Here is a 16,086-nt window from a genome sequence, read left to right as displayed (position 1 = left end):
TCCCAGGTGATGCTCCCAAACCGTCCCCGGGTGATGCTCCTAAACCCTTCTCGGGTGATGCTCCCAAATCCCTCCCGGTGATGCTCCCAGACCCTTCCCGGTTGATGCTCCCCCTTCTCGGGTGAAAATCTCTCTCGGGTGATGCTCCCAAATCCTTGGTGATGCTCCCAAACCTTTCCCCAACAACGCTCCCAAATCCCTCCCGAGTAATGTTCCCAAACCTTTCCCCGGCGATGCCCCCGAACCCCCCGGCGATGCCCCCAAACCTCCCCCCCCCCCCCCGGTGATGCTCCCAGCCCCCTCCCGGCCTTTGCTCCCAAACCTCCCCCGAATCCCGTGGCGGAGCAGGGTGCCGTGACCCCCCCGAAGGGCCGCCAGCCCCTCACCCGGGCCGCGGGGGGCTTCAGCCCACCCCCGCCATTCCCCAGGCAGAGCAGGTAAAGCGGGACGAGTAAAAGTTTGGCGCTGCTGCGCTTCAGCCCAGCACTTACGGCTCCAAAAGCCATTCCCGGGTGGCTTCGGCGGAGCGTTTCCTTTCAGAATCGCAAGTTTTCGTTGTGCTGCACGCAGCTGCTTTTACAGGGCTGACCAGATTTTATCCTTGGTATTGGAAAGGCTGTGTGTCCTGTCCCTGTTCGCCCCCCCCCCCCCCCCCCCGATCATTTTTATATGCTTTTGAAACGCCCGGTATGTGGTTAAAACGGACTCGGGTTGTATTTAATACTTTCATGAATTACAGTGCTGTTGTGTGTTGGAGATTTAATTCTGAGTGCTGGAGTCAGACCCTGTGTGATCTGACACAATATTCCTAAGTTGGAGAATGCATTTATTATGCCCTTGTTCGGTTAAACACGAAGTAAAAACTAGGGCTGTCAAATAAATTCCTTGATTCTATTTTAGATTACTTCCAGCTTTTCGTTTTAGCACCGCACAGTGCTGTTAGCATCTAGTTACGCGTATATCTGCCCGCCCTCGGGGCAAAGCCGGGCGTCCCTCCTCCTTACCTTGCTAGATTTTGCAGCCCCTCTGAAATTGCCTCAAATTTCTGCCGCGAACGGCAGGTGCACTTAGAGGCGAGTTGGAAGCGCTCCAGGGAAGCGGCCGGCAGACGGACGGCTCAACGGAGGGGCTGTGGAGAGCGTGTGCTGGCCGTGCAAGCGGCAAAGCCCCGCGGCCGTGGCGGTGCTCCGAGCGGCTGACCGGCGGCGGGGTGTCACGAAGCGCAGGGAAACGTCCCGCCGCTGCTGGCGCTGAGGTTGTTGGCCATGCCAAGCTCCCAACGGCTGCCGAGTCGAGACAGAGATGGAGCGTGATGAGGACTGTTACAGCTAATTAATAATTCTTTCTAATAAGTATAAAGCAAGTTGCTCTAGTATAAGTGAGCAGGTGTGGTATCTCTAGGGGGAAATGTGTTCCTGTCCTGCCGTGCCTGGGCACCACGGGGCATCCCACCTGCAGCGTGGCCGCTGCAGCTCCCTTGAGCCTCCTGGCCAAGGGTACAGTAGGTTTTTGTCTGACAGCGGATGTTCTGGTAGGAAATATTCATGGACAGCCTTAACAACTACATTTCGGCTTGATCGAGAGCTTTATCTGGCTAAATTACGGAAATTGGAATAATTATTGGGATGGTTTTTGTGTACCTTAGCGAAGGTGGTAAAGCATTATTTTACACCTGCCTTTCATAGGCAGGAACTTTTTTCCCTGCTTGCAATTACACGTAGTCAAAGCAATTTCCCTGCGTAGCGATGATAATCCTATGAGTACTTTTGGTAATAAAAAGAACATTGAAATAAACCCTTGTTTTTTCGAAGGTGCACCATCAGGGGGCCCTTTCAAACTGCATCAGTCAAACAAAAACAGCTGCTTCAGTTCTACTGCGTGAACAAGACAATTCCTATTAGATGCTTCAGTTCATCACCGCAGCGAATTAGTTTATCTAACCACACGTGGTAAAGGGGGCGACCACTAATGCAGAAAGTTAGTGTTAGCTCATCAATTATGACTGTATTTAAGAGAGATTTTTGGTCCTTAAAGCTCTGCTGTACGGACCAAAACGTCCCACTCGAGTCCACAGTATTCTGTTTCCTAAATGGGTAGTTTTGTTTGGATAACTACGGAAAGGAATTAAATGTAGATGAGTTTGCTTTGCGAAAATTCATAGTCATCCACGAACCATATGGCTTTCTTACCTCTCGTAGAGAAATACATCTATGCATGGCAGATACAGTATGTCAACAGCTATGATCAAATATAAGTAGAAGTGGGCACGGATGATTCAGAATCTCCTTTAAAGCAGGCCTGCCTGAGACTACAACTTCTCATATTTCAGCCCATATATATCTCCATCATAGAATTATGCTTCCCGAAAGAGATTATAGTTCATCACAGCTACTTTCTGCTGTAGGGGCCAAAATGATTCATTAAAGCAAAGTACTGTTCCTATTACATTTTTTTCTTTTTTTTTTTTTTTTAGGAAATGTCAAGCAGCAGTTTATTCACTTAGCACACACTCAGTTGTAATGAGAGGCAGGGAATCACTGCAGCTAGATTTCTCAATCAGTGTTGCTACAAATATGCATGTAGAACACACACACGGAACAGCATGGAGAGCGCAGCTCTCGCTTTGTTCTTACCCATTTCTCACTGTGATTTCTTAACTACTTGCTTTGTGCACAGAAGTTGCTATGCGTTTTCCTTCCGCGTTTTCACATTTCTCTGTCCTTGCCAGTTCAGAAAAATGAACAACAAATAGCTTCCAGTATGGCATTGGCCCTTAGCCCTCTGATTTATTTTGTGGTTTTATAACCATATATTCTTACCATCCAAAAAGGTTTTCTTTCCACTTCTGGTGGTAAATGTGGTGTGTGTATGTGGTAATATGTATCTGCTGGTAAACGTATGAGGTATGCCACAGAGGGTGGCTTTTGTCTCACATGGGGAATCAGTGCCTGTTGTCTTCATTCAAACTTGTTAGTGCTATGTGTGACAAAGTAGATAAATTGATGGTAATGAAACAGGTCAACAATACAGTCAAATGTATGCATAAATCCAAGAAGGCAAAATCAGTAACTTAGAAACTCAGGTTTTATATATGCACAAATAATTTGAGGAGGACCATACACCAGAGCTTTCTATCTCTAGGTCCTCCTCATCCTTCACAGCTGCTCCCTCTCCACCGAGTCCTTCCACCGCTCTTAATCTTGTATCCCCCATTTTAAGTATTGTCTTTAAAAAGTACATTTATGTCAGAGGAAAGAAGAGCCTATTAGATTTGCCTGATACACTGAGCTTAGTTTTGCAACAACAGGTTTTCTTCTAGCAAATGTAAAGGTTAAGTCTTGTTAATGAAATTGCAAACAGAGTTAGGAAAGGGAGGCATAAAACTAAGGGACACAGATTTATTGTTGGACACCAGTTGCTTGTGGTCATTTAAGGTGCCCGTGATGCATATTTCATCCTGGACGCTGAGAGGCTGCTCCGGTGGTGTTCAACCTCTGGAGCACTGCCTTTAGGAGGGAGCAACTCTCCTGCATTGCCCTGGAGAGGTAGCAGGTCCGTACTGACAGCAACAATTCAAAATATTTTTTTTGAGCTGCCTCCTTATTATCCTTCTTCTGTTCTTTTAATTTAGGCAATATTGTATTTTCAGTAAACCCTAAGGTGTGGGTGAGAATGCAAATCAATTGTTTAAGCTTGTCTGCAATCTAATTGCCCTTAGCATGCGTGTTTTTCTTAAGATGTTGACTTCTTACATGCAATTTATTTTTGTGCATTGGACGTCAACTGAATTAGTTGTCTCTGATTCTTTACTTCTCGACAGTATGACTTGCATTGTAAAACTTTTTAATGCCTTAATAATAATATGCAAATTGCATAAAATAAAATATCAGCAAAGTTTCCAGCAACTCTGATAGTCTTGTCATTGGACAGGCTGGTGACTTTTCCTGAAAACAATATATGGACTTATTAATGGTGCAGATAATCAACTTAGCCTTTAAGGAAACTGCCCAAATCGTTTCACTGGGAGCTCATGCAGCTGCAGGGGTACAGAAGTGTGTTATGGTCTTGATGTGTGTTTTGCTGGCAGTGAGGAGCAGAAAGAACTTCCCCGCTTTTACGCCTTCCTTCTAGCTTCACAAGTAGCCCATAAAAATAACACAGAGCAAATGGCTTCAGTAGCCACAAGTGAGAGGTTATTTTTGACCTTTTTTTTTTTCTTTTTTCCTTTTTTTTTTTTCCTGAATGGCAGACAGAAGGGAGAAAATCTCACGATGTTACTATTTCTTTTATTTCTTCTAGAGTAATCTTTAAAGGTGGAGGGAAGGAAAAAACCCCAGAGGATCTTTCACTCTCACATTTTTATTGATTTATGGCTTAATAAGTCATTGGGATATAAAGCTACAGAGCATAAACACTCTTGCTCAATCGAATTTGTCTAAACGGAGCCCAAGTAAGATAAAGATGACACTTTCGCTTCATTCATGTGGAGCGAAATTCTCTCCAGAGAGAACCAGCACCAGGCCCACCTTGTGTCCTCTGCACAACAGCACATTTCACTCTAAATGAACAAATAAATTCTTGAATTTTAGAGATGAATAACAATCATCTTCCCTGATGAGCAGAAAGGAGGACATAGCTTGCTTTTCTTCCTTTCATTTACTTTCCTTGAGCTCACAACCTTTCAAATCCTGTCTGGTTGAAGCCACAGGAAGAACCTGGGCCTTTTTTTTTACTATAGAAAAGAAAATGGAAAAGCACGACTGTGTTTATTGAAAAATCTGTGCATCTGCCTGAATTATTCACCATTTCCGTAAACAGGCTTCCTGTAGCATGATGTAGATGAAATATGTGGACTTAATAATGAGTATTTGTCTTCTTAAATTTGGGCCATAAAGACATCACGTAGCAAGAAGAGTGAGTAAGAAGTATGAATGTCCCGTGGTCGGGAAGGCTTTGGGCTCTTATTGGCAAGGATGACCCACGTTCACCTCCCCTCTGAAGACAAATTCAGCCCCTCTGATGTTTCTCTCTCCTTCTCGCTGTGGGACATGAAATAGCTTTTCTCTTTGCTTTGATTGTGACTCGTGGCTTTGTCAATCCAGCCTCTGGCCCCTTTTTTTTTGGCTGTGTTAGGGTTATCTTTGCCATAGCATTTTACTGAAAGGTTAGGACGTTTTAAAAATGTAAATGTGTTCAGTGCTCCAGTTATACATTGTATACATTAGATTTTTACTTCAAACTAAGATTTTGATCTCGCTCATTTAAGGGTCTGTTTACAAATGGCGTCACGTAGGAATAGCTACTGTCATTTGTATTCGTACCACAAATGTCAAATAGTAGTTTTCAAATACAGGTTATTATTGAATTTAAGAGAATCACTCTGCTATTTAAGAGATTTATTTTAAAATAACTAGTGCAAGTGATGTTTTCTTAGCTCTGTAACAGAATCGTAAGTTTGCTGTTCTCTTTTGGGAATTCAAATGGGTAAATGGGACTGATGCTTTTCATCTGTGAGTTTTAGTAGGCTGAGAAATCAAAACGTTACACACAGACTAGATACAGTTCCTTCACAGCATGCAGTTTGTTTAAGCTGCGATACACTCTGATTTGTAGATTAGAGTGTTTTTGTCACGAGTATCTGCAGAGAGCAGGTTAGAGCATTGCATGCAGGTAATGCAGCAGTACATCTGAAAATGCAGCGTTACTTCTGCCGTCAGTCCTGAAATGCACTGGACTCTGTAGCATGTCTCATCTTCACACTACGTCTGTGTTTATTCGTTATGCCAGAGGTGCGTGTAAAACGCGAGCTGCTTCAAAAGAAGTTATTTTGATAACGTTAAGGAGGGATGTCATGAGTTATCATATCCTGTTCTTTTACAGCAACATGAGTTGTAAGCAATTTGATAAGTTTTCTTGCATGGTAATTTGGAATTTACCACTCCAAAATCATAACATATATGATGACACTTTTAAAAGAAAACTCTTCTCTGTACAATATTTTCAGCCACATTTCCCCTTTTGGAAGATAAAGCAACCTCATATAACACTGACCTTTCTTAGGAAATCTTGACCTATCTACACTTCGAAATTTCAGCTGCAAGAAGATTTAGGAAGTTATATATTACTTCAGGAATCGAAAGGCACGTGCGTTGACCTTTGAGAATAATGAAATAGATGGCCAAAGCATTATAATAGATTTAAACAGTTGAATCCAATAGTTTGAAGGTCTGTTATATTTCTTCTCCAACTGAGAAGTGGTATGGTAATTTTGGACGCTTCCCAAAGTTTTATCTTTTTCCTGCCTAGAAAATGTTTCTCTACAGCTAAAATAAATTGGTACAGGTTACATAAATCGGTGGAAATGTTCTTATGGCCATCAGTAAAAGATCCCCTGTAGTGATGTGTGTTCGTTCTTGAGGTCATTTATAGAGCGGTTAATGTTACTGGATATTGCTTGGTTTTGAGTTTTCTTTTTGACACACACTTCATTCTTCTCTCTTTCTTAACTATTGCATTTCAAAATAACATTTTCATTTTATGGTGCTTTTGGAGACTGTACATTCCTTAGTAAATGTCTCAAACATTATTATTGCTAACATGAAATGTGCTTACGATTTACAGCTGGGAGGTCCTTTCAGGGTAGAAGTCACTCTCAAGTACCCCTTGTCATGCATAAATTACGAAATGCACTTTCTTTCCTAACTGATGTCAGGTCTCCCATCATTTCCCTGTGAATTTCTGCTTCTTTCTGCTTTCCAAAGTTATCATGAATCGCTGTCCTAAAAATGATGCAGAAAGGGAAAAATACAGAGCTGAGAGCTGCAGTGTATACCAGGCTGTAGCGTGCTGCTTTGATCAATAAAATAGAAAAGTTTCTCCCATATAACTGTATCATATTCAGACTGCAGTCCCTTCCAGGAGATTTCTTAGCCTCTGCTTGTAGGCAACCTCCTGTTTAGTTGCATACCCAAGTAATGTAAAACATTTTGTGTTTTTTAGCCAGATAACAAATGACTTTTCATGACTTCTTCAGTATAACCTCTTTTTTTTTGTGTGTATTTGTTAATCTATTTAAATTACATTGTTATTAAAAACGATCAAACAAGCAAAACAAACAAAAAAAAGACAAACGGTGGTATTCTTCCTGTTTTGCTGTTTTTCTTTTTGTTTTTTTTTTTTTTTTTTAATTTCATTTAAAATGTTCTGAAAAATTTCCATCTGTTGCTCCCTGGCACGAACATGGACACTGAAACTTAGCAAACTAAATGTGGTGCCCGGGAACCCAAAGAATGTGTGAAGACTTACATTCTGACTACAGTGTTGAAATGAAAGACAAAATCTTGCTTCACTGCTTGCAAGATCAGTGCTACAAGTAAAGATTGCCACGTTAACGTTTCTGCTTTCCTGCACTTCTTAATGTTGCAATTTATAAGCCCCAGAGGTCACATATTAGAGCGAGCCCATGTTAATGTTGGAAAGGTAGCCAAAAGGGAAGGTGTCACAGAGGGGTTTAGGGAAGCATTCTGATATGGCTTGGGTCCAGAAGAAAAGGAGACAAATGATCAAGGATATAGGTGGAAGTGTATGAATGTAACAGGAAAACTGGTGAAGAGATCCTAATAGGGCAGTGCAGGGGTAGACTATTTTTGTTGTCTTTTTCTGGTTAAATGTAGTGGGCTAAGAATAGGGGAAAGGAACAAGCTGCGTAAACAGGAACAAGCTGCATAACACCTCGTTTCTGAGATACCATACACTCTTCACAAACTGCATCACGAAAGACTTAAATATTTCCGTGTTGCAAAGCTGCACAGATGATAGAAACCTTCATCAGCACTGGGTGCGTGTATGCATCTTGATATTGAAGGGGCTCAGCTGATCACAAGGTAGCTGTGTTTCTGCTGTTCTTTACTTGGAAAAGATGACCCATAAAATAGGGTAATTGCTCAAAAAACAAAACAAAACAAAAAACAGGGAGACATTTACTGCAAGTAAGCATTATGATGCTCTTAATTCCAGTTGCATAATTCCATATAATGTTGAATAAAACTTGTCTCTCTTTTTCAACACATTTCATGGGGTTGGCCCAAGTTACCCTGAAGAAATATCTTACCCATTATTACCATGACTTACCATGCAAGCTACATCCCTCCTGACCAATGGAATGAAATTTCCTATGTTTCTGATTTTGGAGCACAAGGAACAAAGTATTCTTGGCAGCCAGGCTGTTCCCATATGAATTCTCTTCTGAAAGACATCAGTGTGATCATTAGTCTTCATTTTTTCAGAGCAATACTTAAAATTGTCTTCTCCAGCCTGGCCTTCCCTTTGTAAATATGTCCAGCTCTTGTAATCGCTACCACCGGTGAGATCTCAACTGAAAGGTTTTCAAGAAATACCAAACTAAACAGCAATGTACATGCATGCAAGATGTTCTGGTTATGAAGGGATGGTGGATACACTGAAATATTACTCAGTAAAAGCCTCTGGATGCATTTCTTTAAAAACTTTATCTATGAAAATTTACATTGCCATTAAGTACAACTATTTTTTTTGGCTATAATTACTTGTATTGCGTGATTTGATCTAGACAGTTTTATGGTGTTCTTCTAAATTGCTTGATTTTTCATATATTGTTTTAACACAAATCTATGCAAGCCTATATACCATAAACCTATTAGAAAAACAGACTGTTTATGTAAGCATCAATACACTTCCCACATAGAAGAGCAGAGAAAGAATTTAGATTACAGCCTTAACAGTAACTTTTTCACATCTTTAGTATCCTTAGATTTCATGGAATTTAAGAGTAATTAAAATATTCCTGCAGAGAAACAAAGCAAAAGAAAAAAAAAAAATTCTAAAATAAATTACTAAAGTGTAATAAAATAAAACAAACTGGAAAGTCACAAGACAGTATAGAATTAACAATACTGAGCAATAGGTAATTAGTATTCATATAGTCATTATGAAGATGAAACTAGTAATAATTTTACTTTTATCCATATAGAAGGAGGCAGTTAATAGTTCCTAAGTATATGGAAAAAAATATGACCTGTAAGAGAATAACATTGATTCCTGTTAAAAATGAAATATGATAAAATATAATTTAGGGGTTATTTATGGGATTTTTTTCTTTCATATGCATGACTTGAAACTTTGACTTTTATTCAGAAATCATTTGAATGAATTTCCAGGACATTTGCATGTGTCAACGGGAAACTACCATACCTTTGTGTGCTTCCTTGATAAATGAATAAAATTTTAATATTTTTTTCCCTACAGCCATTTTCAGCAGACTTTTGGGAAATTTCAGCTGGTGCTGAAGTGATGTATTTCTGATTTCACTTAAAAATACCGTACACCCGTGTTTGTGCATGAACCTGGGCCTTCACTTAGTTTCTCGCGGTAACAGGGGCTGACTGAAATCTCTATTTCCATTTGTAGCTTGGTCCCTACAAAGTCTGCAGGCTTCCTCTTGCACACCATTGGTTTGTTTGCTTTAGCAGTGCTTGTTTCTGTGTCATTTGGATGGCTTGGGGATGAAAGAGAAAGCAGAATCCTCATATTCAACAGGAGGAAATGTTTTGATAGCACTACCTTGTGCCAGCAGCTGGATGCAGTTGGGCTCCCATTGAGGCCCCGTGTGGTTTGAGGTGCTTTAGCACCTCCAAGATGCTCGTGCAGACCTGGCTGGTGCAGCAGAGACCAGCTATGGCCTGGACCTGGGGCACCCAGCACCTCTCGAGGAGTATCAGCTGCCCAGGGCTGGCCAGCGGGAGCAGGACAGGCCTTTCCTGCCACCATCAAGGAGTTCTGGGCCACCTCGGGTGCTCTGGGGTCACCCTTCTGCCCCTCAGTCACCGTTCCTAAGGATCCCACGTAACCCGTGTGCCCTATCTACCAGCTCAATATGTGTCTGCTGACCTCAGGTATCTCACGGCTTCCCAAATAACACCAGGCACCGATTCGCAAGCAACCAACTCTTGCCCGAGGCATGCATTTCCATCTCAACACAGGGAGCTGTTCAAGAGGCTGTACCTAACTCTAAGCATTGACTTTGATGGAAACAACTTCACGGGGAAAACAAATCTAAAATGAACGGATCCTAGAGATTTATGTGTGTTTGTTATTTGATATAATAAATGAGCCCACATAAAAGTGCTTTCCTGATGTGCTTGGAGAACATTCTGCTGCCTGTGTGCAAATTTGAGCTGTCAGTTGCTCAGACTTCAGCTTATTTGTATTTAGTTTTCACAAATTAGTCTGTTTCCCCATGAAATCTAGCCATCTCAAATACTTGAAATGTTTGAACTCCGCCATTTCAGTTACATGTGAACAAGGAAGTTTTTGCAAACGCCTCACTGTGGTGCGGGTTTTGGTTTTAGTATCATATTTGGGCTGTATCATACTTTTCATTGTAGCTTTACCCAGAAAGAATAGCTTGAATATATCATCGTAAATATACTTTGAGCTAAATGTGCTTAAAAATAATCATAAAATTTGGTTGGACAGAGAAAACGTGCATTTTCAACTGATAAGACTGCTTAAAAGAGAAACTGTATTTTCAGCTCAACTGTGTTGTATACCAGCAAATAATCCATGTTCCTTCACTGAGAAACAGCATTTTCCTTCTGTTCTGGCAGTAGTCAGAAAAAAAGAGCAAAATGCCCCAAAACAGCAGGCTGGGATATCAACTCAGTGGTGACTGAAGAGAGAATATCACCAAGTATTCTGCTCCAGCTTCATAGTCCCCTTTGTTTTATCACCTCCCCGGCTGTCAGTAACCACTAAAGATGTGCCGGGTAGCCAAAACTTCACTGCATTTGGTGCCATAAGGGGGCTTGCTCAGCCTCTGTGCTTTCAATGGTTATACCACCTTTGGGGCCTGCAGCAGCTGGGAAGTTGTCTGCCAAGTGGGCAAGTCTATTTTTCTGTGGTGTCATCGAGTTGCCCACCTCACTGAACTTGCTCAGGGCTGCCTTGGTCGCCAGCACGGTGGGAATTCCTGAAATACCGTGGGCTGTTTGTCTGGAGTCAGGGAAACCTGAAGAAGGAGAGGGACCTTGGCTGTGGAAATGCCTGGGAGGTGGTGTCCAAAGGGCGCTGCCTCCTCTGTGGAAAATGCCATTTTCAGGCCATGCCAGCACGGAGCGCCATGTAATGTTTCACTACCAAACCACAATTACAAGCTCTATACCTTGCACCATTGCACGGACACTGAACACCCTTCAGGCTGTTGTGTTTTGGGAACGTCGCAGTCAGCATTCCTCTCTGCTGATCTCAAGTAATGACTGAAAATGCACGGGGACAGCTTTAGTGTCCACCCTGAACAGCGTCGTGTGTGCTTTTCCATCATTTTTACAGATTTCCTTTGAAAGAGCTGACAATGCATGATCTATTTTAAATACTGCTTCAGAAGATAAAATTATTTTGGTCTAAATTAAATCAATAAGCAGTATTAAATACAGCATAAGGTTTAAGTGAGCAAAAAATAAATAAAATCCAGTGACCCTCAGTATTTATCACATGTCAGGGCTGGTATAACAACCCTTAGCTATTTGGCTTCTCCTTTCTGTAAAGCAAACAGCTTACTAAAACCAAGAAACCCTTCTCACTCTGAAGCCCTTTCAAAGGCGTGAGTAGTAGCAGGTGCGCTTTTGGTGTCTCCTCCTTTATTCCAGGCTTCCCTTTCTTCTCTGGGGTCCCTATTCCTCAGAAACCCTGGACCACGTTCTCCTTTGATTCCACGTGTGCATCAGGAAATGTTCCCAAGCTTTTTCTCTGTAGCCGTCTGCAAAGCCAGGTGCTGGTGACGCCCTGCTTTGTGCCTCCCTCACCCGTACTGCCGCTTCACGAGCTGGCATGGCACAGTTGACCTCTCCAGGCTCCTTGCCTTACAGCAGCACCTGGCAGACACCACCTTTCCCCTGCCCCTGCTGTCACAGTCCAATATTGTGGAATCGATTGGATTTTTCCAACAGAGAAGCACTTTTAAGTTCTTAATAAAAATTAACACGGCTCTCCCTGGCTAGCTGTTTTCCCCTAATGCTCTCTCTTTGCTATCTTCTTGCCTCTCAATTAGAATTCTGATGTTGTTGGTTCCTTGATTTGCTGTATTGAAAATTTTCTGAAATAAATAAGAACATTGCTTACATCTGTGGATAATGCCAGTCCCATATGTATGGTACTCGGAAGTGTTGCCTAGCAAAGTCTGTGAATCTTGATGAAATGTTAGTTCCTTTTCATAACTTACATCTGTTATTTCTCACACTATTTGATATATTTTACATGCTTTTGTGATCCTGATTTTAAAAGAAAGTGAATTTGTGTCCAAATGGACTCGTGGACTCCCTTCTTTCTTTGAGACGTTTGTCACTGAACATGAGATTCATCTGATTAAACGTGTGGTAGCTGCCTCCACCTGAGCAGCTACTGGTCATTCGTGGTTCGTGTGAGGTGAGTGGGGCGAGATGGGCAGCCCCGAGGGATTCGGTCTCACCCTAAAGAAATTCAGCTGCATTGCCTCTGAAAAGTGCTACCGATCTCAACACTGGAGCCTGAGATCACTTGCTTAGAAAGGGATTTCTATCGTAAGGTGTATATGTTGGTATGGTGAATTCCAGCTGGGAAATGTACCGGTAGTCTTTGCTTGAATATCTTCCAGGAGAATTTTGGCCACACAATTAAACAGGTCTTGAAGGAATAACCTTTTCATATTAGCTTCTCACTGTTGGTAAAGATGCTTTTAAGATCAATATAAATGCATAAAGACATCAGAAGTACCTATTTTTTCATTGGTATAAGACTGCAGTCGAACCCACTGTTCTCATGCATTGAGTTCTACAGGAAGTTAAAAACTGCATCATAGCCCTCTGTTAACTTTGCGTTGCATGTCCTGCATGCACACCCACTTTTCATAGCAGAACAAGTCTGATCTAGAGTAGTTCCAGACAGGAGTGGGGCTGGGATTATTGCCTTTTTTTTTTTTTTTAAATAATAAATAAATAAATCAGTGAATACATTTTGCTTGGTGATTCTTTTCCTTGCTGAGCAACAGGAGGCTAAGACGAAGAAAAAAAAGCTTGTTTGGAGCCTATTTGGAACATGCCAATAATAGCAGTTGTTGGTAATGATTCTGTTCCGTACGAGTACATGACATGCTCCTTCTCTCTTGTGATAAAAGCTTTAAATGTGAATACCCAGGAAGTGCCAGCTTTCTAATTGCTCCCTGTAGTTAAGTACATAAAAATATCAGATGCATAAAATATTTTGGCATGAGAAGTAGATGGGTAAAGAAATAGGGTACACTTAAGAATCCAGGAATATAAAGCAGAGGCAAAAGTGTCATCTTAAAATACCTGACGTTGCCTTTGCCTGAAGCTGCAAATATTGGTGAGGGAGGTTTAGCAGTCTCGTAAGGAATGGGCTTGAGGTCTCTCATAAGCCACATTTGAACTGGAGACCTTTGATCTCAAAGCTGGTTCTTTTAACATAATTTTTCATTTTTAGTTAGTTGTAGTACTGATTTCAAAACTCTAGAGAGTGGAAAGCTTTATAAAGACCTGGAAACATGAACTCCATCCATATTGCTCTTAGGGCATATGCATCCTGTATTTACATGGCTGATATGCTACCAATTTTAGAAGAACTTAACCCAGAATTAAGGTAGAAAAACAAAAAAGTTTTAAAAAATGAATTGTAAGTGGTAATGAAAGGCCTTTTAGAAAAATAACTCAGTTCTCATTTTAATTCTAACTGAACTTATTTTGGCATTTTGTGAATTAAAACTGCTGCTGATTGTTGTAGTGTTAAAGAGAAAATTGCCATTTACTGTATGTTTAGTCAAAAAGTTATACTTCCATAATCCAGCTAACATAAAAGTGATAAATTGTCAGCATACATTATATACATCATTATACACATACCCATTATATCAGCAGATATATCTAATGATTTTCAAGGTTTATAAAAATATTCTAATTAAATTAAATAGATATTGGTATTACTCCAAATGAAACATCTGTAAGTGATCCCTTTCCTGCTGAGTTTAGCATCCTTAACAGGAACGTGTACATTCATAAATATGTTGTTCTTCTCTGTTGTTCTGTAAGCATGAAATCAAATCAGATTTTGTGGTTCTGTATTCAAAAGGTTTTACAATAGATCCCTAGATATTTTTATTACTGGAAATTCAACATTTTTGTTCCTCCAGACAGCCTATGTGTTTTGTGTTTAAGCTGCTTGGGCAGCTTAATTTTTTTCTGTGTCCAGCTGATTTCTAAATTGTTTTCTGTTGCTTTTGATTACTGAGTATTTGGTTTAGCTTAGTTCTGCAGTGCGCAGAGGAAAATGAAGATAACTGTGTAATACAATTATGACTATCCTCCCTCCAATCCTCATCAACACTGTCATGATCAGTTGTATACTGATAATGCAGAAATATTTAAGTAAAACTTTTACATTTTTTTATTCCTAAAATGAGGTAAATAAGTAGTTTATAGATATGCTTACTATACATAGATGTAATACATATCTCTAAATTTGATCTGAACATTAATAGACAATACTTTACAGGGAGGAAGACTAAGCTTTTTTACTTCTACATAACTGTAGCCTCTATGCATTGTCACCATTTAGGCAGCATATTCTTCAGTTAAAATATTTTTGTTTTCCTGATGAATTTTAAATTGCAATCCTGCACTTTATTTCCATCGTACAGAATTTTAAAGAACGAAAGTGGAAGGAAAGGTAAAAATGTTTTCATAGAATCATAGAATGGTTTGGGTTGGAAAGGACTTTAAGGATCATCCAGTTCCAACCTCCTGCTGCGGATGAAGATGCCTTTCCCTAGATCATGTTGCTCAAACCCTTTCCGACCCAACTTTGAACACTTCCAGGGATGGGGCACAGCTTTTCTGGGCAGCCTCACCCAGTACCTCACCGCCCTCATCACGAAAAAAAGTGAGGTAAGGTTCTAAACTTCTGTATGAGGTTTGTATCAAAGGAACGGTGTTTTCTGCTAATCTGTTAAATTTCAGTGTTGTACACACCGTCTTTCCTTACATCAGACCCTTTTTCAATGAGCAAAATGGTTAGTTTTGAAGAATCACATTCTGTATGTTTGATTGCTCTAATCAACTCTACCATCTAGCTCCAAATTCTGGGAGTAAATTTATGTCAGAATCTAACCATGATATTCAGTTCAGGATTAAGATACCTAAATTTAGTTGTCTGCCTATATATGAGGGGATTCAGCTGCATAAACTCAGACATCTAGCGCCTTTTCAGAAGCCCTAAGTTATTCTCTGTGGCTCTCAGCTAGGCTAAAGGGCTCCAGTCTTTCTTAGGTCCTGTGTAATTTTTCTCAGCCTTAGCAGAACTCCTGAGTAAACAGGCAGCCTCAGAAGTTATTAGACACCTGTACTGATTGATTGAATCACTGACTTGATTCCTACATGCCTAAGCTCCCACTGTAGTGCACAGAGATCCGGTCAGCACAGGGAAGGCAGCAGAGAAATTCAGTTCATCAGCCACCGTGTGTGCAGTAAACTTAGGCATTTCATGGTCTTTCAGGTGCTTTAGGTTATCTGGGACGTCTGCATGGGCTAGAAGGGGTTTGTAGGACCTACAGAGGATGTATGTTCTTTAGGAATGGCAGATGGAGGGTAGGCAGGATACCTGAGGGCACCTGCAGTGACGCGAGACACTGATATGTGAGCAGCTGAAGTGAGCCCTCACTGTGTGGTCTCAGGCTCCATTGAGACTAAGGGAGGCACAGGCACCGTGGTAACATTGACACCTGAATTTTGGTATTGTAGATCTGTGAGCTGAATTCCACCTTACTGAGGATTTGGATACTGATTTAGCATCTTTCTCTTCTTTGTTTGTCTTTGGCAACTCAAAACTTCATTGTCATGTATATGAACTGCTATTCTAGTCCATCAACTGAAGAGTCCCGTATAGGCCAAACCCATCTATAGGGTTTGGCCTATAAATCATATTCAAGATGCTCACTTAATGTCCGAACAACACCCTGTTATGTACATCTTCTGTGGCTGATTAAATCTTTGAACAAGTATCACTAAT

General features: G+C 40.9%; 1 protein-coding gene across 8 annotated transcripts in view; it reads left to right on the top strand.

The window, feature by feature from the left end:
• DLGAP2 (DLG associated protein 2) overlaps positions 1 to 16,086 on the top strand; it is a 467,238-nt gene that overhangs the window by 516 nt on the left and 450,636 nt on the right. The window lies entirely within an intron of this gene.

Source organism: Anser cygnoides, chromosome 3 (assembly GCF_040182565.1).
Source record: "Anser cygnoides isolate HZ-2024a breed goose chromosome 3, Taihu_goose_T2T_genome, whole genome shotgun sequence".
Lineage (NCBI taxonomy): Eukaryota > Metazoa > Chordata > Aves > Anseriformes > Anatidae > Anser > Anser cygnoides.
This window is presented reverse-complemented; position numbering and strand designations above follow the sequence as displayed.